The 23,823-nt window shown below is 44.3% G+C and overlaps 1 protein-coding gene across 6 annotated transcripts in view; it reads left to right on the top strand.

Annotated features, from left to right (window-relative positions):
• The first annotated feature begins 8,535 nt into the window (after nt 1-8,535).
• The window catches only part of LOC149308974 (liprin-alpha-3-like), a 75,739-nt gene continuing 60,451 nt past the window's right edge, over nt 8,536-23,823 (top strand). For 5 of the 6 annotated variants that reach the window (XM_089531537.1, XM_089531536.1, XM_089531533.1 and 2 more), the window contains exon 1: nt 8,537-8,705. The gene's annotated coding sequence lies outside the window, so the exon portion shown is untranslated. Of the gene's footprint in view, nt 8,706-23,823 lie in introns of all 6 variants that reach the window. The other variant, XM_089531535.1, reaches the window with a different exon arrangement.

Raw genomic sequence — 23,823 nt, 5'->3', positions numbered from 1 at the left:
CATGTTTTGAAAACTAAGGGCCAGAAGGACACCTGCGTGGATGCAAAGAGAGGCATTCTGTTCTGTGAGCTTGAAATTGTACCTCTTGATATAGAAGACAACATCAGGAAGAACATCATGTGAAACCAAGAAAGATCAATGATAGTCAGTACCAGAGTTTGGACACAAGAGTACTAAAGGAACATTAGCTTGGAAAATAGAAGACTTGGCATGATAAGCATCTTTAAATATCTGAAGGCATATCATGTAGTATATAGAGTAGGATTGTCTTTTGCTGTTCCAGAAACTAGAACAAAACCAGTGGATTCAAATTAAAAGAAAAGCGATTTGATGTCTTTAAATGGCATTTGGATGGGCATTTTTCGTGAGTGCTGCAGTTGTGTATTCCGGCATGGAAGGGGATTGAACTAGATGACCCTTGAGGCCCCATTTGACTCTAAGGTATTATGATTCTAGGTTATTTTTCAACTGTTGTCCTGCAGAATCCTGCAGCCAGTATGGCCAATTATGGTCCAATAAAGACAACTTTCCCCAGCTCTGGTCAGGACTGTGTGCATAAGTGCCATCAAGTCACCTGTTGACATATGACAGCCCCATTCATTTTCCATGTGGTTCTCTTAGGCAAGGAATACTGAGAGGTGGATTTGCCAGTTTCTTCTTCTGAAATTTAGACTATGACACTTGACTTGCCCAAGTTCACCCAGTGGGATTCATGGCTGAGCAGCGAATCAAACCCTGGGCTCCAACACTCAAACCACTACATCATGATGGCTCCTCAGTAAACCCACGTGTCCTGGGTCCAAACTGGCCTCCTCTTTCTCCTCTAATTCACTAGCCACTCCCCATGGCTGTCAAACAGGGCAGGAAGAAGAGACAGGTGCCTTTGGGCTCAGCAGTTTCCACGTTCTAAATTGGCCTTTAATTGTAGCTTCCCAGGGTGTCCTACAACTCCCCCTTCACCCCACCCTGCCCCTCCCAGCTCCCCACATGGGAGGAAGGTCACAGAAAGCATGCAAGCCACAGCTTGCTCAATGCGCCTGTGCATTAAAAAAAAATCAGACACAATGACAACCCACCCATCCAGTTGCCCAGACCTTACCAGGTCTCCTTGTACACTAGGCCTCACTCCCTTCCTAGACCAACAAGTGAGGGAAGTAATGGCTCTGAGTTTGCTACCTACCTACTGAGATCTTGTCCCAGAAAAAGACAAATAAAAATCCCTGTGCTGCTCCCTGCCCAATAGGTATGTGAGTCACTCCACTACTCTTCCCAAATCGGTTTGACTGGTTGGATTGGCCTTGAATAATTCCTCTGCAAGAACGGGTGGGGAGAAGAAAGGACTGCAAGCTAGCAATGTCTAATTCTCTGGAGTCTATCACAAAGATAGGGAAATCTTCTGTTGTTGTTTATTTAAAACTGAAAAGTTACGCTGCAAACATTCCAAGGGGGTTGTGGCTGTGTTAGTCTGTCGCAGCCAAAACAACAGCCTCTTGTGGCACCTTAAAGCCGAAGACTTCTTATTTGGCATGAACTATTTTGTGGACTGCAGTCCAATGATATCTGATAAAGTGGGCTACAGTCCACCAATGCTCACACTAAATAAAATTTGGTAATCTTACAACAGCTTATTATTCGGCTTGGGAATCTGCAAAAGCAGTGGAGTGGTATGATCACCTATATTGCTTGGAAAGGCAAGACAGACCTTTGGCTTTCCTATGGGATGCATGCACACCATGTGAAGCAAACCACCATTTATATTTGTCCACTGTTGTGACAAGAGCACTAAGAAGAAGCAGTGTGATTTAATGATTTTGGACAGTTTGGGGAACCTGCAGCCCACGAACCACATGTTGACCCCAGCCCAGCCTAATTTCATGGCCCCCCAGCTGAATTTAATGTGAAATGGCAGAAAGTGAGAACATGTTATGTATTCCAGCAGTGCTGCAAACTCCATTTTTAAAAATCTGTCCACTGTTGAATCTGGCTTCATCCACCACCAGCTCTGAACCATCTCAGCCCCTCTCTCTCCGTTGCCATTTCCCATAGGCTCTTCAAAAGAAAATAGTGCAGTAGTTCGAGCACTGGGCTCTGGCTCTGGAGATGGGTAGTAAAATGACGTCCCTTATACAAAATGGCAAAATCAAGATTTCTTTACATTTTAAAAAATATTTTCAAGCTGTGGATGCTTGAACCCATGGATAAAGAATCCATGGATATGCAGAGCTGACTGTACTGGATAAGCAGACATTCACAGATAGGCTCCTACAATGTGTAATAGTTTGCTCTCTATCAGGGCCAGCCCAGCCATTGGGCAAAGTGAAGTGATAAGTTTAGGCAACAGATGCTGAGAGGTGGCAGCAAGGAGCTGGAGGAGAGAGCTGTGCGCCATGGAATGGTCCCACCTACAATGAGCTTCTCTTCCACCTTTAGATGCAGTGGAGGATGCTCTCCCATTGCCAGCACTGAAGAACATTTCAGCCGCCAATAACCAGCTTTTGTACATGGAATGTGGGATGGTGCCATCTTGTCCTTCACCTCAGGTAGTTAAATGTCTTGGGCCAGTCCTGCCTGGTATATAAGGATTCTTTACCACCTGCCTACATACATTTTTTTCTCTCTCCCCTGACAGTCATAATGATGGAGACTTAAGAGACTTAGCATCACTTCCTTTGCTTGATCACACCAAACTTCCTCTGCACATGCAGTCAAGATAAAGGAGCTGAAATGTCTCTTCCACCAATGTTTCACCAGGCCCACTTCTTCAACACCCATTGGTTGCATTGCTTCTTGTAACCTTCCCTGCCTTCCCCAATCTTTTTTTAAACATTCTTTCAGCCAATCTTTTCTGGAACAAAAAAATAATAATCCCAAACCGCCTTCTGAACTCAGAGTGAAATTCTTGTGGTGCGCAGTCTCTCTCTCTCTCTTTTTAAGACAGTTGCTGGCTAACTCCAGCCCTGGGCATTTTGTGTGTGTGCGTGTGTGCATTTGAGTTGACTCAGTGTCATCTTTGCTTAACCTCTATTCATTTATCTGTCAGTTCCTGCTCCAGTCTCTGAACATGCATCTCTCTTTCTCTCTCCTTCTGGGCTATCGTTTGTTACAGTTTTGGCTCACTTTTATCATTCTTGAGCATTTAATTTTTACTCAATGAACCAATCAAAATAAATACTACAGTGTGTCAGTGCAAGTGATATTTTGTTTTCCTTAAGGTTTGTTTTTCCTCCATGCCCCCACCAACCCTGTAAATTTGCATATGGGATTGTGCCCAAGGAGCCATAGTAGTGGAATTTTAACAAGAGATCAGGCAGACACAAAATAGTATCTTCCAACCCAAGCATGCAGAGTGGTGCTAAAAGGGACAAGAAACTGGCATTCTCCTTGCCTCTGGTCCTCATGCCCTGGGATCCTCCATCAGTCTTCCTCCACAACAATAATAGCAAATACTCTTACATATTTCATAGATGAAAACTGGGATACATGTAGACAAGCAACATCAGAGTGTGGTCAAGATGGCAAAAGTTATTAATAAGGAAAAACACACAAGCTAGGAGAGGCTGCAGCAGTTTGCTTTTGTCTGAACCTACTGGGAAGGGCAAGATTCCACCCCTCCTCTCTTCTCCCTGCTGCTACTTTTCAACTTGGAACTCAGTTTGCAGCAATGATGTTTTTAAAGAAATTTTTAAAAGAATAATACAAATTTATTTTTTTTTAATTTAATTTTTTTTAAAAAAAAATCTGGGTCCTCTCCTTCCTCTTCCCACTGAGCCTCACCCCACTCACCCCATCTCTTTGGTGTTTTAAAGCAGTGGTTCCCAGCCTTTGGTCCTCCAGATATTTAGAACTTCAGTTCCCAGAATTCCTGACTGTTGGCCAAGTTGGCTGGGGCTTCTGGGAGATTAAGTCCAAAAACCCAGAGGGCCAAAGTTTGGGAATCACTGTTTTAAAGGGATGCAAGCAATGCTACAGCTCATTTCTGTCAAGAGGCAGATGTTTGGGGAGCAGTGTTATCACCCCATATGTCATGAGGTGTGGTCCACAGCTCCACACCCCTGTAGTGATGTTGCTGCTATTTACATTGTTTGAAACTCATTGTGTTGATTTTATTGTAACTGCCCTAAAATCTTTAGAGGCCAACAAACAAACAAACAAATCTTAATTGCCCCTTTCAACTCCTAATATACTTAGTACAAAGTACTAATGTACTTAATACCACCTACAGGAGATAAATAGAAGCTAAGGTCCCAAAATGGAGGTTGATAGGTAAGAATTTTATTCTGCATTCCTGTGTGATAGGAAAATATAGAGAAGCAGAAGTTTGAAATGGTGTTTGTAGGCACAGTGAGTGTATTCTCTTTAGCATTGCCTCTTCTATATTGATATCTCTCCCCCAACAGACCAACCTGAATACCAACCCTTGCTTTAGACAAGAGAGTAGGACTTGCCCAAAGTCACTCAGTGGGTTTTTCTTCTCAAGCAGGGAATCGAACTTTGATCTCCAGAATCAAAGTCTAATGTTCAAACCAATATGTTTAATCATAAAGCCAGCCCTGATGCCTATCTGATTTTCACATTTAACAAGCTATCTGTTCACATTCAACAGGTTAACACTTCCCCAGTTCCATCTCCTATAGGTATTGGATATAAATATAGATATCCTATGTATGTATGTATGTATGTATTGGATTTAAACCCATGATACACCTCTGTTTCCTGAAGCTGGGCTCCTGAACTCAGAAGTGGTTTGAGGCCTTTATTTTGGTTCTCACATTAATGTATATTCATGATCAAGTGTGTATGTATCAGTGGTACATCAGAGCAACATTCTTCAAGATCTTCCTCTTGTGCAATAAGGGATTGGATTTAAACATGTTCACACTAAAGTTGACCCACTGAAATCAATGGGGATCAGGTTGTCATTGGGCTCATTCCCATTGGCAGTATAACTCGGTTTCTGATTCGGTTTTGCTGCATGTCAGCAATTGATTGCAAAAGGTCCCTCGTTCCCACTACAAAACAGGATCTTTTTGGTGTGCCTTCCACGTCATTTCAGACTTATGGCAAGCCTTTCTGATGCTGACAGTTTGTGGCTTACCCAAAAAGTCACCCAGAGGGGTTCTATGGTGAACAGAGATTCAAAGCCTAGTCTTCAGAGTAGTACTCCAATGTTCAAACTACTTAGGTCTCACTGATTTCAACGGGATATTCAAAGGAGTTTCTGGAGCCAAATTTAACTGGTTAACATTTTCTTGGATCAGAAAATGGGGGTGCCTCTCCACCTGACCAATTTTTTTGACTATATGAATTACTACTACTTTATTGCATCCATGCAGTTCACGTGAATGCATGTATTTCCATAGTTCTTCCACAGCTCAGGAACTGCCATTTTCTTTTCGTCATTGCTCTACTGAGCAAGGCTGCATTCTCTAAATTAACAAAAAGGGTGTTTGAGATTTCTCTCATGCAAACTCTGATATATTGTCTAGTTTTAACTGACCGTGCCCAGTTGTTCATTGCATTTGTCTAGGAGTAAAGAGCGACTGGATTTTGCCAGCACCATCCGTTATAATGCTCCTGCTTCCTCGCACTGACATGCCTTAAGGTTGTTATAGATGGTGCATTTCTTGAGTCCTTCTCAAACAATACTTTTAATGCATTGTGCTGCCACTCAGTTATCTTCCTTTAAGCAGCACATTTTCCACAACAGAAGCTGTGTTTTATTAGCATTAAATACAGTGTATTTGTTGCTGGAAAAATGCAATCCCTGGCAAATAGAATAATGGGAAACTTGTGAAAGCTTAAAGACTAACATAGGTCCAAAACACACTGCAGAAATAATCCAGTTTGAGACCACTTTAATTGCCCTGGTTCAATGCTAGGGGATTCTAGGAACTGTAGTTTTGTGAGATAGACTTCTCTTATCAGAAAGAGCTCTGGTGCCATAATAAACAACAAATCCCATGATTCCCTAGCACTGAGCCAGGACAGTTAAAGCAGTCTGAAACTGGATTATTTCTGCAGTGTGTTTTGGACCATACTTATTAAAGGTTTTCCAGACTGCAGCCTACCTCATCCTTTGCAAGCAAGGGTTGTAGTTGCACAAGCACCTATTGGCTAGTGACACTGCTATCCATATTTTATACTGTGTAATACTAAACACTTCCCATGGATTCATGAGACAATTCACTGAGCCCTCTAAAAAACTAAAGGCAACATGGCAAAAACAAGACATTTATCTCTCCTCATGTCACGTTGTCCTGGCAGCTCCTGGACTGTTTTTCCAATCCTTTTCCACTCTAAAGGTTTGCTTTTTTTAAAGACAGATGTTTCTGCCTTCTCCTTTCCCCTCCAGCAAAGATGTGCACACCTGCCTCATTTTTTAACAAAAGCGTCCGAAGCGCTTACCCTCTGTTCCTCCAATGCCTCTCTCTACATGGGGACAGAATATATACTGTTGCTGTGTTGATTCAGAACTAGCATTTATAGAGCATAGGAAATAAAATGTGTTACCCCCCACCTCTCTCTGCCATCTGGAAAGGCCCTTCATGATGCAGGGCTTGCTACTCTCTTTGGATCCTCCTCCGTCTTGCATTGATTTGCAGTTCTTTGGCTTCGTGCATTGATTTTGATTTTATTTTATTTCTTCCACCGTCTCCTCCTGCAGCTCTTGAAAGATTTCGGTGTCTGTGGCTGGACTGTCTTCCGCTGGCAGGTCTCATCCATGGTACCAGTAAATGGACCCTTACCTTACCTTCGCCAGGGCATTGTTTCATGTTCTCTCCTTCCCTTTGGCACAGATGAGTTTCCCTTAGCTATTGCACAAATCTATGAATGCATTTCCCCTAGGCTAGTTGACTGGCACTTTTTTTTAATGGACGAATGCAATATTATATATATATTTTACCTTGACTTGTGCGAATTGGTGCATTTCTCAGGAGCACGTGGTTGGCTGGGCCACCCTCCCTCCTTCCCCCCCTTTCAGGCTCTCTCTGGAGGGACATGTCTTGCTCTTCCTCCCCCCCCCCTCCTTTGAGTAAAATAATAAAACAGAAGTGGTGCATCTCCTGGTAGGAGTGGGTGCCTTGATTCATTTCTCCCTCTGTCGCATGGACTGGTGCATTTCCAGAGATCCTTGCCCTCATTTTCTACAGCCCCCCCAGCAATCCCCTCAAAAGGAGTTGTGAATTAGGGGGTTCGTTTTTGGGAGGGGGGTGAGGAAGGAAGGGAGGGAGGTTGGTTGCTTGCTTGGTGATTTGTGTGTGTGCATTGCCTAAGAACCTTTCCTTCATTTTCTACAGCCCCCTTGGACCAATCCTCTCAAAAAGAGTTGTTCATTTGGGGGTTTGTGTTTTTTTTGGGGGGGGGAGAGGAAGGGAGGGAGGGAGGTTGCTTGATTATTTGTGTGTGTGTGCATTTCCAGAGATCCCTTCCCTCATTTTCTAAACCCCTCAAAAGGAGTTGTGAATCTGGGGGTTCATTTTTTTGGGGGGGGGGATGAGATGGAAGGGAAGGAGGTTGCTTGGTGATTTTTGTGCATTTCCTGAGATCCCTTCCATCATTTCCTACAGCCCCCCTGGACCAATCCTCTCAAAAGGAGTTGTGCATTTGGGGGTTCATGGGGGGGGAGATGAAAGGAAGGGAAGGCAGGTAGCTTGGTGATTTGTGTGTGTGTCCATTTCCTGAGACCCCTTCCCTCATTTCCTACATTCTCTCTGGACCAAATCCTGTTAAAAGGAATTGTGCATCTGGGTTCTCTCTCTCTCTCTTTTTTTTTTAAGTGGGGGAGAAGGAAGGAAGGAGGGAGGGAAAAAGGGAGGGTGCTTGGTGATTTTTTTGCCCCCCCCCAACTGCTGCATCTTCTCTGGGCCCATGATCCAGGTGCCTGAGTCTCCCCCAGGGAGCCTGTGCCTAGCCAGGGAGCCCCTTCTGACCTGCGTGGATCTGTGTGCCTGTTCCTCTCCCTCTGCATGATGCCTTCTTTGGTGCATTTTCCCTCCCTTGGTGCAACCTCTCCTTCTGGCCACGGGACACTTGCCTGGCCTTAGATGTGGAGGGGGGTTGGGGGGATTTGCGTGGATTTCATGCTTCCCTTTCTGGATCCCCCTTCGCCCCTTTTTTACCTGCGATGGATCTGGGTGGGTTTCCTCCCCCTCCCTCCCTCCTCCTCCTCCTGGCCCCCTCCCTCCTCCCCCGACAGACCCACTGCATGACATCATCCCCAAACTCAGCCCCGCCCCCGGCTGCCCCCATTGGCTCCCCGGGCCCCCCTCCGCCCCATCCATTGGCTCGCCCTCCTTGCCACTCGCAGCCCTCCTGCCCCTCCCTCCCCACGCGGGGGAGGGACCCAGAGGGCTGTCCCGGGCTTTGGCGAGCGCTGACTGGGCCCAGGGCTTGTCCGTCAGGGTTCCCTTAAAGGGCCAGGTGAGCCCCGAGCCTTGCGCCCAGCCGAGGGAGGGCTCGCTCTCCTCCTCCTCCTTCCCCTGGACCTGCCTGCCGCCGGGGCTGGAGGGGGCTGCCAGGCGGTGGCCGACCGGCCGGCCGGGAGGAAGGGAAGGGAAGGAGGAAGGATGCCAGGGCTGGGCAGAGGGGTCCCCTGAAGGCCGGCCAGGGAGCCGGGCATCTCCCGCCGGTTCCCCTCCTGCATCCCTCAGCATCCTCAGCATCAGCCTCGCCTCCTCCTCCTCCTCCGCCTGCTGCAAAGCCAGGTAAGAATGGCCCCCTCTCCTTCCTCTCCCTCTTCCTCCCTCAATTCCTGCCAGGGACCCCCCTCCCTCCTCCCTTGGTCCCTTCTGCCTCCCTCTCTGTCTCTCCTGCCAGACATTCAAGGGGAGGAAAGACCGCCTCGCCGTGGCTCTGCATCCCTCCTTCCTTGCCTCCTCCTTCCCCTCCGACGGCCTTCCAGCCTCAGACCCACTCCCGGCCCAGCAGAGGCTCCCATCCGCAGCTCGCTCTCTGCCTCCGGAGCCCAGGCACCTTCGCTCTGCAGCCGGGCTCCTCGTGGCCAGCTGCCCTCCCTGCCTCAGCCCCAGGGCCCCCGCTGCCTCCCCTTGGACCCAGCGCCCTCTCAGCCCCGAGAGAGAGAGAGACCGAGGGCACCTCCTCCTCCTCCCTCTTCCTTCTCCTCCTGATTCCTTCATTCATTCCTCCTCCTTCATCTTCTTCCTTCTGCTCCTCCTCCTTTTCTCCTTTTTCTTCCTCTTCCTCCCTGACGCCACCCAGGACCTTCCTGCCCGGCCTTCTCTGCCCCTTCTCTCTCCCTCCCTCCCTCCCACCCAGCCAACCAACCAACCAACCAACCAACCAGCCCTCCACCGTCTGCCCGGCTTCCCCTTGCGATCTGGGGCTCCCAGCTTCCCTTCCTTCTCCTCCTGGAACCTTCTCACTCCCATCCATCCATCCTTCCTCCCAACCAACCCAGAGGCCCACCTTCCAGCTCCCTAAGCCATGGCCGAATTGCCACCCATCCTTGAAAGCCCAGGTGGCACTTCATACCTTGGCCCTGCGCTGAGGAAGGCAGGTAGAAGGAAGGAAGGAAGGAAGGAAGGAAGGAAGGAAGGGGGGATGAGGATGCCTCTGTCTTCTGCCACGGAGCATCCTTTGGGAAGCCCAGGGCTCTCTTGCCCCTCACTGTGTCCAAGCCCTTTCTTTCCCAAATTCGCCTCTCTTTCATTTGTGTGTATCCCAGACCCTTGCCACCAAGAAGCAGCCTTTGGAGCAGCCTTCCCCTCTGCCCCTGTCAAAATAACCCTGTCCTTTCCGGGCCAGTTTCCCTTGTTGCCCCCTCCACTGCCTTGTATTGGCTCCGTTCAGCTGTCCCCAGTTCCCCTTTGAGCCTTGGGTGCCCCCAACGGAGGACAACCCAGACAACCTGCCCTCATCTGCTCCCTTATATCTTTGATGAGACTGCACTTCCCACCATCCCCACTCCCAGTAACATAGAAGACATAGTCCTTTCCGGCATCACCCCACCTGTGCCCCCTCCTCAGGCAAAACACTAGGCCGCTCTACATTCTGCTGTGTTTTCCACATTGCTTCCCCCACCTCTCCAACTCCATCCAGTATCTCCCTGCTCCAGTCCCCATTTGTGGTAGTAGGAGCCCCCATAGTATCTCCAGGTGTCCCCATTGCTCTTTCTAGGGGTTTCCTCCCAGTCCTTGAAGTTCATACTTCAAGGAAATATGTGTCATGCCACACTGTCTGATTGTATATATAAACCCCAGTTTCCCTTCACTGCCCCAAATCTGCAATTCAATCCCTCTTGCCCTTCAGCCATTCATCTATGATTCCATGATTCTATGATTCCATCCACTCAGGGCTGGCAAGTAGGATCCATCCCCAACCATCCAAGTCAAGAGTTCTGGTACCCAAAGTCAACCAGGTTATTTTGATCAATCAGGTAGAAAATCCCACAAGCACCTGTCCTCATCCCTGGCACTAAAAATGTAATAAGTAGGGAACCATTTGCTGACTACCCCACAATGTGTGGCCCAATGCGGCTGTTTCACTGTGCCTAATGGTAAAGGCTGGCCTTTGCATGCTACTCAGATGCAAAATATTCCATAGACCTAGACTTCCAATCTATGCCTTGCCACCTCATCTCATTTCAAATAGCTACTTGCTTTGGCTTAACATAGTATCCCTGTCCATAATGGAGGAACTCTTATTATTCTTGCCTCTGTGCACCTCCATTTTTACTGAACCAGAATTTCAGCTGACTTTCTTAGCCTGCCTGTATTTTCCATCTCCTGAACACATGTGCTACATGGGCCCCTCTGTCACTGACATGATGGAACAAGTATTAGAATATTCCCTCCTTGCCCCTCCAAACTGGCATCTGCCATCCCAGTCACCCTGTCACCTGCTTCTGCAAAACATTAGGCCATTGTTTCATTGGACCATGACATACGGAAAATACAATATGTTTATTCCTAGATGTTAGAGTTGTACCAACATGCCAAACTGTTGGATTGTAGATGTCACATTGCACCTCTTCTCCAAAATGAAAAATAATTTTTGATACATAGGTGAAAAGCTGGGGCCTTCTGGAGTTTTAGGACTATTCCTCTCATCTTCATGCTGCCATTGTGTAAAAATAATACAGTCGGCCCTTCTTATACACGGATTTTTTATACACGGATTCAAGCATACACGGTTTGAAAATGTTCCAAAAAAGTATAAATTTACCTTGATTTTCCATTTTTTATAAGGGACACCATTTTGCTATGGCATTATATGTAATGGGACTTGAGCATACACGGATTTTGTTATACACAGGAGATCTTGGAACCAAACCCCAGCGTATAACAAGGGTCCACTGTATAGAGATTGTCTGCTAGAGAAGTCAACAGTAGGTTAACAAGTGGGGTGGGAAACCAATAGCCTTCCAGATGTTGTTGGACTCCAGGTCCCATCACCCAATGCCAGCCTGACTATTGGTGCAGAATTCTGGGAGTAGCAGTTTATTAACATCTGGAGGCTCCTCACCTCTAGTTTACAGTCTGTGTATTTTCCACCTCCGCATGTCCGAGTTTATCAGTCATCCATAGCTAACTTTGGTAAACCTATATTTATAGCCAAGGTGTAGGTGTTTAAAAACAAGATGTGTGTGTGGGAGATAGTCTGGTCAGGCACATGGAGGCGGACTCACAAGCATGCTATGTGCACTGTCGCTGTTTCACAGCTCTGCTCATACAAGCTGTTAATGTGAAACACATTTACACAAGAAATGTAAAGTGATGTATTTGTCTCTTTTGCAGACGAGAGAAGGTATATGCACATATTTATGCTTATCAACGGCTGTCTACATATGCTCTGTGATTCAGTCACATTGTACAAGTATTTGGCACATATGAACCTTAGTCTTTCACACTATTACAAAGGATCAAATTTTACCAAAATATGCCTGTTGCAGAAGTATAGTGATCTCTTTGATCCACTGGGGTTTGGTTCCAGGACCACCCGTGGAAACCAAAATCCATGGTTGCTCAAATCCATTTTCTGTGGTTGCTCAAGTGGTGTAGTAAAATGGTGTCTCTTATATTAAATGACAAAATGAAGGTTAGCTTTTTGGAATTTTTGTTGTTAAATATTTTCAAATCGCAAATGGTTGAATCCATGGATACAGAATCCGTGGATGTGGAGGGCCAGCTGTATACTATGTGAAGTGGAGTATCCACATTAGATGTTAAGATGTATGTAACTGATGTAGTAAGATGAACTTATCATGTGACTTTTTATAAACTGGTGTGTCCAATAATTCAGTGTGCCTCATGGAGGCTGTAAGTACTCTACAAATAGAAAACACTGATATGTGGTTCCACATGCACCAATATGTCTTCTCATAGTTGTATTTGTTTATTTGTTTACCTCAGTATATGTGTGTGACCTTAAATATCCTTTAACTGAGCTGGCACACACAAAGAAGATTGAAACATCAGGATTGGCATCTATGTTATATATGCGCAGTGATCCTGATTTTCATTTTATGCACACCTGCATAACTTTGCTCATTGTATACATGCAAATATGTGTGAACATTGTCAGTAGGTTCATCTGGTTGCTCCTTATAACCTTCCATGTGGCTGTGGTATGAATCTGTCCTGAGCTATGATTTGACAGGTGTTGATGGGCATGCAAGCATAAGTCAGCAGTATTGCACACATACAAATTGTGAGTATCATCATACACGTCTCAATGTTAGTTGTGTGCAAAGGCATTCACAGGCTGTGTATGAATGTGAAATAATCAAAACTGTTTGCATTACTGATAAAATTCTGTATTCTGTTCCAGTGGTATGACCATTGTTCACTCAGAATCAACTAACATTAAAGGGCTGATAAACTAAATAAGGATAACGTAGGCTAAGTTTACTTGCTTTTATTATTTTGCTTGTGTAGGAAAGGGGTCTTCAAATAATCTAGAATGTTTAACAGTAAAGGGGTGATGAGGAAAAAAAGGAAGGTGTTATTGGATGTAGAAAGGTAGCCTCCCCACCTTTCTACATCCACTTTCCAAACCTTCAACAGAGTAGTTATGAGGGATAGAAACTTGCTAGCTTGAAATAAGAAAAGAAAAAAAAAAAAAAGAAATAGAACTGAAAGATGCTTAGATGTCTGTGTTTGTGCCTAAAGGTGATTTTGAGATTGTCTGGTATTTTTACATAACATCCTCCAACAAACAAACAAACACCCTTTGGTATAGAGATGTGCTTTTGGTTTGAGGGCATTCATACATAGCTCTGTTGCTCACTTTGTCTGTGGGCAAGTGCAAAGAAAGGGAATCTGAACATTCAAATACTGGGAACTTTTTCACATCAGCTTCAGTATCCACAGCCCTATGCATGACTTATTCAACATCTCTCTACTTCCTGTGTGCCAAAAGATGTGTAGATTTATTTTTCTGCTAGTTTGCGGGGTACAAAAAATAGAGCAGAGCAATGTATCGCTGGTTTTCTATGGTTCTACAAATCCGAATGCTTCCTGCATGCCTCATCTGTATTTTAGACAACGTTCTTTGGCCTGATACTACATGGGTTGATGTATTTTGAATTTATAAGAGTGATGATGCATTTGTGGGCCTGCGTAAGCCTGGAATTGGCATTTTCCAGTTTGCAAGTGTCCTCGGCATTCGGCAGCTGTATCTGTTGGGCCCTTGGCCACCTGTGATTTGGCTGGCGGAAGAGAGGATTAAAGCAAGGGTAGGAGATGAGGCACCAAAAATACACCATCTTTAGATACCATGTCATTCTGAACACATTTCATCTTTTCCAGTTTCGGAAACTAAGCCAACTCATGTCTGGTTAGTGCTTGGATGCAAGGCAACAGGAATACAAGGGATCTTGGGGCAGGGCTAGGAAAGATTCTTGCCTGAAACTCTGGATTGCTACTAGTCGTCATCTTTTAATACTGGGATAGGTGGACAGTGGTTTGGCTCAGTATAAGGCATCTCCTATGTTCCTGTGTGTATCGAGGTGCATGGTTTTATGTTTTTGGCCATACAGGAAAGAATGGGCAAGCTGCAACCATGGGTCACATACTCTCTTATTCTATTTTTAGAAGTACTCTCTGCAAGTGATCAAATAAGGCCCCTGCAATAGCATTCTGCCCCTTCCTCAGCATCCTGCTAGGTAGGGGATAAGGGCAGCAGAAAAAGAAAAGGGGCAGACTCACCTGCTTTGGCTTCTGGCCCTGTCCACATCTGGTTTCATCCTTGTCTACTGCTGACAGGTGGCCTTTGACAGATTACCTTAACGGAACAAAGTCCTCAACATAGGAATGGTTGCTCACCTTGACATGGTAGGGCTTTATCTGAGCCTCGATTCCTCAGATCTGAGCTTCAGTGTTCATTATTGATAACAATTCAGCCCCTGACTGGTTGAGAACTCATTTTATCCATTCAAAAGCATTTCTTTTCTCCCAAGCTCAGGTGACATCTTTTCTAGGTTCTTCTATAGGGTTATTGAATATTCTGTTAATTTTGCTATTCCAGAAAATCCAAAGATCTCCAACTATATACATACCAAAACAAAGTGCTTGTTAAGTGTTGGCCCTGCAAGAGATGGGCTGTGATGTTTCTTTAGTATGGGGAGGTATAATCTCTTCTTGCTTCTTCAGAGAGAAAGAAATACCTTTAGGCCCAGGGTGGGTAGAGATCACAAAGGTTGTTTTTGCAGCCTTTGACCGCTCCAGGTTTTCTGAACTGATTTCTCTGAACAAATTCAATTCATCATCTAAATAAACAGCCAGGCTTCCACTGCACAGAGCATATATACTGCTCTAGGGGTATATACAGAGAACATCTTTCCCACATCAAGACAGGCCTCCAGGTACCTAGCATTTAGGGAAAGATCCTTAGGTCATGGAATACAGCTCAGAGGTAGGCTTGATTCTTTGTATGCACCTTCTCTGAAAAAGTAAAAACTCCTCTGTGTGTTCCAAAGGAGATGTACTTAAATCCATCTCCTCCACTGTAGGTAGGGTTGCCATACTTCCCTTTCGTGGTAACTGTAGGACGTTTAAGAAAAATGGAGGACAAACACATTAATAAAAAAACAATATAAATTCATGCTTCTCACTCATGCTCAAAATGGAGGACATTTTGACATTCTTCCTGGATAGAAGTTTGGGATGTAGCTTTGTGTGCTGGACTAGGACTCTGGAGACCAGGATTCGATTCCCTGCCTATTGGCTGACCTCAAGCAAGTCACACTCTCTTAGCCTCCTCAGCAGAAAGCCATGGCAAACATCCTCTGAACAAATCTTGCCAAGCAAACCCCAGGATAGGTTTGCTTTAAGGTCTCAATAAGGTGGAAAACAACTTGAAGGTACACAATAATGAATAATAAATAAGTATTGTACCTTTAAGTGCAGTGGTCAAGCATGGTGTAGTGGCCTAGGACAATGGGAGACCAGGGTTCAAATCCCAGCTAGGCCATGGAAACGCACTGGGTGACTTTGGGCAGCAAGTTACGCTCTCCCAGTCTCTCAGAGGAAGGTAAAGGTAACCTCCCCTGAAAAAACATGCCAAGGAAATTCTGCAGGGTCACCATAAGTCAGAAAGGAGCTGAAGGCACACAACAACAACAACAGCAACAACAACAACAGCAGCAACAGCAGCAGCAGCGGAGGAAAAAGGGGGAGGAGAAAAAAGAAGGAGAAGGAGAAAGAAGAAAAGGAGGAGAAAGGAGAAGAATAGGAAAAAGAAGATAAAAATAAGAGGAGGAAGAGGGGAAGACAAAGAGGAAGAGGAGGAGGAGAAAGAAAAAGAGGAAGAAGGGAAGAAAAAGAAGAGAAGAAGAAAAAGAAGAAGAGGAGGAGGAGCTGCGGGCCTGCGGCGGAGGCGGGTGGGAGCTTGTTGAGCTGGGGCCCAGGACATCTTGCCAAAACTGGGCCGGGACAATCCCAAGGTCCCAAAACCGGGATTGTCTCGGCCAAAACAGGGATATGGCAACCCTAACTCTAGGGATGTCATACTAGTTTGCATTGTATGTGTCTGCTTGAATTAAAATTACCAGGGCTATCCAGATTTAGCCATGTGTAACCATCCTGATGGAAGCAGACTTCACCACTCCTTGCATGCTATGATGTTCCCTCAACCTTCCCCCAAATGGTACACAAAGGGCCAGGGGACCCTGGCGAATAGGGTAGACAGTGGTGCAGGGGGTTAAAAGGGACCACCCCTTGCATGACAGCATTCAGAGGGAACAAGGGCACAGTTTCACATACTGGATCCAACCAGCCCCACTGTGTGGAAGAAACATTTATTAGGAAAGTATGGATTTTAAAGTATGGCTTTAAACTCTAGGGATATGGTGTTGATTTAAACATTAGTGCCATGAAACCCACTGGGGTGACCTTGGGCAAGTTCACATGCTCTCGGCCTCAAGGGAAGGCAATAGCAAACCTTTGAACAAATCTTGCCAAGAAAACCTCATGATAACCTTAGGGTTGTCATAAGTCAGAAATGAATTGAAGGCACAACAACAAAGAAAGAATGTTTTAATGCTAAGGGGAATTCAGCAATGGAATAGGGCGTTTGTGGAATAACCATGGGCTGTGTATTTGGATGCTTGCATGGATCTTTTTATATATTAGGGGCAGGAAACTTTGACCCTTCAGAGCAGTTGTAAGCCAAAACTTCTAGAGGGCTACAGATTTCCTCCCCTTGATATATATGAATTGCAGCACATCTATATCTGTGTACGACATTGGAAAATTATGTTTTTCTATGTCCCCGCAAACATTCAAGGGAGCTTACAATAATCATATCACTGACCATAAAACTAAAAACTGAAATCTATTTAAATAATTGCAATGAAGGAATCAAGATGACTACCAGCTGATAACCCAGGAAAATGAGTGGCGTTTAAATTTACCCATCTCTTATGCTTACAAAGCTGGGGAGCTACCATAGAATTTTATTTTATTTTATTGCTGTACTACTAACCACTGAAGGCCAGAGCATCCAGGCCAGGGCTCATTAGATACTTGTTTGGTTTATATTAATATGTGTTGGGAATGTGAATCATAGACTTGGAAGGGACCCCCCATTAGTTCAATCCCTTGCCATGCAGGAATCTGTAGCTAAATCACTCCTGAGAGGTGGCCATCCTTTTTTAAAAAACCTTCAAAACTGGAGAAACCACTCAAACAGTTCTTACCATTAGGAAATTTTTCCTAATGTTTAAGTGGAATCTATTTCTCCTTCCCTGTCTCTGTTTCTCAAGCTCTCTTTTGTAATTTGAATCCATTGGTTTTTGTACTGGTTTCTGGAGCAGAAGAAGACAACACTGCTCCATCTTCCGCACGATATCCACTTGGATATTTAAAAATGTTTATCATGTCACATCTCAGTCTTCTCTTTTCCAAACTAAATATACCCAGGTCCGTAAATTATTCTTCACAGGATGTGCTCTCCAGACCTTTTCCCATCTTGGCCACCTTCTTCTGAACATGTTGCCAATATCCCTCATGAAAAGTGGTGCCCAGAACTGGACAGAGCACTGAGGATTGATGAAAGCAGAATAGAGAAGGACTATTACTTCCCTTGGTTGTGCACTATACTCTTGTTGATGCAACAAAGAATTACACTGGCTTTTTTGATCACCACATCTCATGTTTAGCTTGTGATTTACTAAGACCCCTAGACTCTTTCCACATGTACTGTCAAGCCAGATGTCACACATCCTATATTTATGCATTGTTTTCTTGCCTAAATGTATTACCTTATATTTAATTACATTTAATTCTAAATATATTTGTAACTGTTCTGTTAAACCTTATTTTGTCAGTTTGGGTCCGGTTCTCCAAACTAATAGGGTCAATTTGAATCCTGATTCTGGGGTATTTGCTACCCTTCTTAGCTGGAAGAATGTTGTCAAGAAAATGCATGGTCCCACTCAGTGTTTGTGAGACTGGATAAGCGAAGCAGTGTCTGCATTTGCAAAAAACAATAAGCTAGAATTTTACAGTATCATATCTTATGAATGAGCTACATGATGGATGACACTGGTTTCTTATAAACACAAACTACAGTTACTTCTTGGTTTATGAATTGTGGCATGCAAAGGAAGCAAGAATCTAGGACTTCTAGACAAAATGTTGAACAGGACTGGAGAACTGTAATTTTCCCAGATATTCTTGGACTGCAACTTCCAACAGCCCAAGCCAGAAAAGGCAATCAGTCCTGAGGGATTATGGGAATTGTGCTCAGTGAATATCTGGAGGGCTATATGTTCCTCATACTGTGGCAAATAAATCATTCCTGCTCATACTAGCAGACAGAGCCAAGTTGAAGTGAATGGACTGTGTGTATCAGCTTGCAGCCTGCTCTCAGCAAGCCAAAATCCTGGCTTGTTGTTCTGTACAAACACAGCTACTAATCAACATGATTGTTGAAAGAATGCTAGTTGATACTAACTTTTAGACCTTTTATTTTAGATCAGGACACTTGAGAGAACAGTACAGATCTGCCCATCTTCATCCACATCCTTTATTTCTGCACGTCAGTTTCCTGATTGTGCCACATCCTGCTTGGCGACAAGGTGGAAGAAGGCATTTTCTGTGGTGGTACCCACACTCTGGAATATTCTTTCCTCAGAAACAAAATATAACTGACTCTGTTACAGTTTAGGCATATGCCAAATACTTTATTTTACTTGATATTTGGTACTGACTGATGCCTGTCATTTCAAATTTAGTTTATGACTGCTCATTATATTTCTAGTTGTTTTGGTCTTAGCTATGTTTATATTTATATCTTCATTTTTTAACAATCGCATATCACCTGGAGACGCAGTACATGATGGTTAGAATACAAATTTAAGTAAGGAATTCCCCAGCAGGTCTGACTGTACCATCAAGCAGATTGAGACAGCCACCTCAGGCAGCAAAGGCTAGGGGTCATTCTTCCTGAACGTCTCAACCGCTTGCCTCTCTGCATATGCTACAGGGCCTATTCTGCAGCTCCTAAGCTAGCCTACTGCCTTTGGTAGTTCAGCAGAGGGCATTTTCCACTTAGCAGACTTTGAAGCTGTGTAGAGGATGAAACAGGGGAGCCACCTTGACCACTACCTGAGGAAGCGAATGCTTTAGGTAGGCCATGATGCCCAGGCTTCCTAAGAACCACCTGAAACAAGAGTAATGGGTCATGAGCTAGCTCCATAGGCTGTCATAGTTAGGCACCACATTTATTATCTACTTTCTTCTCTGTTTCCCTCTGAATTGACATCTAAGGGGGCTTTCATCTGAGGGCACCTCACTTGCGGGCCTTCTGTTGAGCATAGTAAACAATATTGGATGGGCTATGAAGCAAGGAATGTAAGAAAACTGGTTGCCTGAAACCCAGACAACTCTCAAAAAGGAGTCTAAGATAAAGAAAGAGGTATTCCCCTCCTGAAATAGCAACTGATTTTTTCCTGTGCATCTCTAACATACTCCAATGAAGTTGAAGAATCAGAGATGGCTACAGTAAAGCTTGAGGTCAGCATCTCTGGCTGTGTAAGTTTATGACAGATCTGGGCAGCACTGCTCCTGTATTGGGAGCATGTGGAAAGAATCTAGGGATCTTAGTAGATCACAAGCTAAATGTGAGATGTGGCATCCAGAAAAGCCAGTGCAGTGCTTGGCTGCATCAAGAAGGGTAACAAGTGTCCTAGTCGAGGGAACTAGTAGTCCCACTCTATTCTGCTTTTGCCAAACCTCACCCTGGAATACTCTGCCTAGTGGTGTGTGTTATCTACCTAAGTGGAATAACTGCCTTTCTACAAAGAACCATGAGTCTTGAGATTAAGGCTACCTAGCACATCCATTGCTGAGGTAAAGGTGGCATATCTCAAGATGCTCAAAAGATGGTTATTTTATTAGCAGAAAAGTCATTTTTCAGCCTCTATATACTCTCTAGACCTTCTTCAGTTTGGAATCAAACTTCAGAAATTTTATTTTTCCACAAAATGGTTTGAGAGTTCTTGATTTAGAAGTGTCAGGCTTTTCTGCTAGATAAAATAATCACCTTTTGAGCTTTTTGAGATGTCTTTTGTTTCTTCTGTGAATTCTATTGGATGCTACCCAATTTTCTGCTTCGTTTGGGGGGGCGGATATTGAACGAAGAATTCCCCATTTGGGGATATGAGGGCGATATTTTGATTGTAGATTGTAGAATTGTTGATATAGTATGACTACTATGGCCGAAGTGTGACCTTGTTGAAGAAACAAGGTGATGAGGAAGGATTGGCGTATGGAGCTTCTTTCAGTAGAGCTGCGAGAATGAAAACTGGAGGGAGTTCCTGTACCTTTAATGGTTGTGTAGAAGAGGGAATTTTGGCAGGTGTTGCTTGACACACAACCAGGTAGCAAGCAACACCTTCTGAAGTGCCTGCCTCTATTTAACCATTAAAGGTAAAACAACTGTTTCTATTTTTCACCTTGGCAATCCTATTTTGTGGTCTCTTCCAACTCTACGATTCTATGATTCTATGATCTTCAGCAGGTCCAAAATGTTACAATCATAATGCTGACCAGGACCAGTTAAAGGGTTTATATAACAACCTTGTTAAAACAGCTGTGTTGGCTAATGGTTTGTTTCTGGGCACAATGCAAAGTGCTGATCATGACCTATAAAGCCCTATACAACGTAAGTCCAGACTATCTGAAAGACTGTGGCCTAGTATAGACTGGTGTAAAGCGCCAGCCTGAGGCCGATTTTAGGGCTTCGGAAGGCTGGGCATCCATACGCGCTCAGCTCTACTAGCCATGCCCGTGCGCCATCTTGCTGCTGTCCTGCCCACACGGGACGCGCAACGACACACAGGTGTCTGCGTGCCCAAATGGCACTTGCCAGAAGCGGCAGCATCATGGCACATGAGTGCCATTATGGCGCTCCTAAAAAGAAACCACTCTAGGCGGCTTCTTTTTAGGGGGGGTGTCAGTGCTGCGCATGTGGTTGGCACAGCATTGAAGAAGAGCAAAGACGGGCGGCATGGAACCACCCATGTGTATCTCCCAATATAAACCTGCCAGAGCTCTACGATCTTAAGGGGAAGACTTTCTCTCCATCCCATCACCATCATAGGCTTCCTTATTGAGGACATGAAAGAGAGCTTTCTCAATGGCTGCTCCAACCTCTGCAACTCCCTTCCATGGGGGGGCTAGGGTGCTCTCTGCCCTGGTTGCCTTTTGTTGGCACGCAAAAACATTTCTGTTCAGTGGGCTTTTAACATACAGTTGGCCCTCTGTATTCATGGATTCTTTATCCATGGATTCAACCATCCATGGCCTGAAAATATATATTAAAAAATATACATTCCAAAAAGCAAACCTTGACTGTGTCATCTTATGTAAGGGACACCATTTTACTACACCATTATATTTAATGGAACTTGAGCATCCTTGGATTTTTTTTATCCATGGGTGTATGTGTGTGTGTGGAACCAAATACACACAAGGGCCCACTGTAGAGGGCTTTTGTATTAGGGAGATGTTGTTTATCTTTTAAACTTTCAGTTGTTTTTAAAATGATTTTAATGCGTTTATGAGGTGATTTTAACTCTTTTTAATTTACTATTTCTGGAAGCCACCTTAGGTCCCATTCTGGGGAAAAGGCAGCAAATAAATAAAATAAATAAATATCTTCTAGGTATATACTGTAGGCTGGAGCCAGACTGAAGGTAAATAAATAGGAGCAATGGTATCTGCTGCTTCTATTGTCAGTGGAACAGTGAATCCTCTGGGTTTTAGGCCATAATTTAGCAGAGCTATCTGAGATGCTAAACCTGTTTGGGGGATACGGCTGAGCATTTTGGAAATCTCCTTTAATGTTTAGACTTAAACTCAGAGTTGATTTGCTGGCCCACTGACATGGGAATCACCAACAGCCACTGGGCAGGAGTGATGAGACAAGAGAGAGGAAGCAATACAGTTGGGGAGAATGTGTAAACTGATGGAACAGGGAAGTATTTTAGGAAACAAAGTTCCAAAACACACTGCAGAAATAATCCATCTTGAGATCACGTTAACTGTCCTGGTTCAAGGCTAGAGAATCCTGATAACTGTAGTTTAGTGAGACATTTAGCTTTCTCTGTCAGAGAGAGCTCTGGTGCCACAACAAACTACAATTCCCAGGATTCCCCATCCTTGAGCCAAGGCAGCTAAAGCAGTCTCAAAGTGGGTTATCCCTGAGTACAGCTGGCCCTCCATATCCATGGATTCCTTATCCACAGATTCAACCATCCTTGGCTTGAAAATATTAAAATATATATAAAAATTCCCAAAAGCAAACCTCAATTTTGCCATTTTATATAAAGGAAACATGTCACTGTATTTAATGAAACTTGGGCCTGTTACAGACAGGCCAAAATAAAGCTGCTTCGAGTCACTTTGGAGGAATGGTATTTCAATGATGCATGAGTCCTAAGAGTCCAAAAGCCATACCAAAGCTGCACTCCGGTCCTTAGGACTGGAGCGTGGCTTTGGTGCGGCTTTTGGATACTTAGGATGCATGCATCATTGAAATACCATTCCTCCAAAGTGACTCGAAGCAGCTCTATTTTGGCCTGTCTGTACCTTCCCTTGGGCATCCACGGATTTTGGTATCCACAGGGGATCCTAGAACCAAACCCCAGTGGGTACCAAGGGTACACTGTATAAGGTAGCACAACTACTGTTTAAAGGACCATCAGAATGGGGTAATGGGTTTTAAATGACAAAAACAAGTTTTTCAGCCAAAAAATTGCAGGATGGGTGGTTTCCAGGGCCTTTAGGTGGGATCAGGACCACATTGCTCACCCCAAATGACAGTATGCATTCTGTGAGCCACAGTTCTCACCTCTGCTTTAAAGTATCTTCCATTTGAAGGGTTGTCCAATCCAAGTCTTGTTTAAGGATGAAAACTATGAAAACCATCAAAAACATCAAACAAGGGTCTTTAAAATGGTCAGCAATGAGAATCTGGATAAAAGCAGACATAACAGCTTGGGCAAGTAGCTCAACTGGTCCCTGTATTTCCAGCTGTGGGAATATGTGTTGTTTTCTCTCTGAATTATAGTCATTTCTAAAGGTCATGTAAGTCAGCATATGCAAATTTTATGTGTTTTCTTTTAAATTATACGTAGTAGATATGTCTAAATTTGCATCTATACATATCAGTGTATATACATCTAAATTAGGGTATGCAAATGGCATGCAAATTTGTCCTGCTAATTTATGTTTTTGTTTTACTTTTTATGTGATACGTAAGTGGCCACCCTGATAGAGTTGTTGGTGATGGGCCGGAGTAAAGTCAGTGGAGATCAGTGTGACAGAGACAAGGGAGGATTAGAAAGATATGAATATTATTTCCTTTCTTCCTCTGCCGTCTACTACATTGGTGGAGAGTAGCTGGTAGATGTAATGAAGTTTATGAGAGCTAGAGGTCATATCGTACCATACTCTAGAGTCATACTTTCTCTCTTCCCGTTGTACATTACATTTTACAAAGAACAGGTATGACAGGTTCCTACCCAAAGGGGAGCCAACTTGCACTGTACAAAATTGCATAAACGTGAGATGAGTAGGCTCTAGGGTAAGATCTGCTACTCTTTGAAATTGCCCCTCCTCTTCATAAGGGGCTGTTCTGGCAGCTACTGAAAATAGTGAAACGGGAGATTTTCTGTCTTCTTAAATCCATAGCTGGAGATCCCTGTGATTTTCACTAATCCTTTTTCTCACTTTAGCCATTCCCTGATGTTGCTTCCTCTTCTCACTTGTGATAAAGAATGTAAGTCCCCCTCCCTACCCAGGTGGGGGCTATGCAGTCTCAGTGTTCTGTACAGCACCTATCACTTGGAGCAAA

The sequence above is a fragment of the Sceloporus occidentalis genome, unplaced genomic scaffold (genome assembly GCF_023333645.1).
Source record: "Sceloporus occidentalis isolate IW3139 unplaced genomic scaffold, rSceOcc1.0.p SCAF_7, whole genome shotgun sequence".
Classification (NCBI taxonomy): Eukaryota; Metazoa; Chordata; class Lepidosauria; order Squamata; family Phrynosomatidae; genus Sceloporus; species Sceloporus occidentalis.
Note: the sequence above shows the minus strand (reverse complement) of the source record. Positions and strands in the feature narration are given on the sequence as shown.